This window comes from Acartia tonsa, chromosome 11 (assembly GCF_053477335.1).
Source record: "Acartia tonsa isolate MP-2025a chromosome 11, ASM5347733v1, whole genome shotgun sequence".
In the NCBI taxonomy this organism is placed as follows: Eukaryota; Metazoa; Arthropoda; class Copepoda; order Calanoida; family Acartiidae; genus Acartia; species Acartia tonsa.
In genome coordinates, this window is record NC_137270.1 from 23,100,999 (window position 1) to 23,103,132 (window position 2,134).

A 2,134-nucleotide genomic window follows, 5' to 3' on the forward strand; every position below is an offset into this window, starting at 1 on the left:
ACTATGTATCTAACTTGCGGCTTCACCCCTAGCCTCTAGGGGCTTTACCCCAAGAGGTATAATTACATCTTCTAATACCTACCCACCCCAAAAAAAATTTCGCGAATAAATGGCGAATTCGCAAAATTCGTAAAAATTCTTTTTAAAAATATTGGGAGGGGGGGATTTTTTTGTTTTTTTGGGGGGGTTGTCCCACCTTCCAAGAAAATAGCCTAAAACCACCACAGGAACACTAGGTATATTCCCTGAAGAAAAGAATCTAATCGGTTCAATGGTTGCCGAGATCTTAAGGGACGGACAGACAGACGGATAGACAGACAGACGAACAGACAGACAAACATAAAGCTACTTTGTATAATAGATAAACAAGTATTGTTGATGTTAGGGATGCAAGATTTTTCCTTTTTACAACTTCTATTTCTGTAACGACTACCACATCAAAATCAACCACAACCTCCTACACATGTAAGTAAACTCCTGGGCTCGGCACCCGAGCGTAAGCCACATGTTTAAGCCTTAATGAAATCGTGATTTTAAAAACATATTAGGATGTCCAAACCTTTTCCTAAACAGACAATCTATCTTATATTAATTTCTTTTTTTTGCACACAATCGGGTTTAAACTAGAGGCTATTGCGTGTCTGAGGAGCAGCTGCCGAGCCCTAATAAATTCTTTTTGAAATACCATTAAAAGCAATAGATTAACAATTAATATTTTCATCGAGTTTTAAATCAAAGATAATAGATTTCTGAAAGAGGATTGGTTTGCCTCGCCATGGACCGTGACATAACTAGACTTTAAAAAATAAAAGCTGTATAATTATCACAACAGGCCATATAGTCTGTCAAATAGTCAAAACTGACATGTTGAAATCCTTAATAATGATGCTTTACCTCAAATTTCCTATCAATCATACAAATAATTTAAAATAAGTAAATAGTTTGTTTTTTCCAATGTCCAACCCTTGCGAGGCCCTAACCCTGTTGGGAACTTTGTACTAAATATAACCTAACCTAAACTGCTTGATTACATAATAAAAAAAACTCACCTCCAACTTTTTCTAATTTATTTTTAAAAAAGGCGTAAGGGGGGGGGGGGAGATACGCTGTGCTAGATTAAGAACTTTATGGAAGGAAAGAGCTGAAATTCGCAGAGAAAGAGAGGGGACAATGGGCTGTTTATTACACTAGTCCTAAAAGTTTTATAATACTTTATAATTTTCTTATTCGTTGAACTTTGAAGGCTTTACTAAATTTTAATTGGTTGGTTGAATTTAAGTTGAATGTTCAAACGTTTTAATCACTAATTTTTATTTACAGAAGGGGTATTAATGTGTATCATCATCGGGGATGTGCATCAATTTATAGGCCATTGTCTTATCCCTTTATGTCCTTGTGAAATTCGTGTGGAATAAAAATTTGTTTTTTTTTAGCTACTGTTAGTTTATCTGTGACCTGCTACCCTACTGACCTCCTGAACTGTGGAGGCACCAATGGCAAATAATCTGATGGAGGGAGCTCAATAACCTGTCTGCAGGTTTTGAGATTGGAAAAAAAAGATTCTGCCTAACTATCATTTCATTTGTTATGTATTGCATTTTGTTGTTCAAAACAGATTATTATTGATAAATAAATTTATTTGATATCTTTTTCCTTATTTTAACGCGCTTTTAATGACTTCTGTGATTGCAATTTTTTACTTTTAAATTCTGAGTATCAATTATTACTTGTATCTTACACCAGATTATCATGTACTCTAATAAAGTGAATCTTGTAGCTGGCTAAAATAAAGATAAAACCATCTAACCCTTTTACCTCAATCCCCTCAGCTTCTACTGGATGAACGAACTAGTCAATTTTTTGCCTGTCATAATATTCACGTATATTTTACACTACATCCAAAGCGGTGGGGGTTTTTCTACCGACTACCAACTGCGTAGGCCAGCAGCTGCCTTAAAACGCCGCATTGGAGAGGGGGGGGGGGAGCTGCTGGATTATGAATAAGTTTCCTAAACTATTAACAATTTTTGTCATTGGACCAATGTAAAAAATATATTTTTAGTCTAACCGACTTATGCAAATTCAGGCAAAAAAATATGCAAAAATCTTTTTCAAATATGTTTTAAAGAAACCA

General features: G+C 35.0%; 1 long non-coding RNA gene across 1 annotated transcript; it reads left to right on the forward strand.

Annotated features, from left to right (window-relative positions):
• The first annotated feature begins 265 nt into the window (after positions 1 to 265).
• LOC145330995 (uncharacterized) lies at positions 266 to 1,650 on the forward strand. Its single transcript, XR_013883604.1, has 2 exons — positions 266 to 465; positions 1,434 to 1,650. It is a non-coding gene; the product is annotated as an uncharacterized LOC145330995 (long non-coding RNA).
• The last annotated feature ends 484 nt before the right edge of the window (positions 1,651 to 2,134 follow it).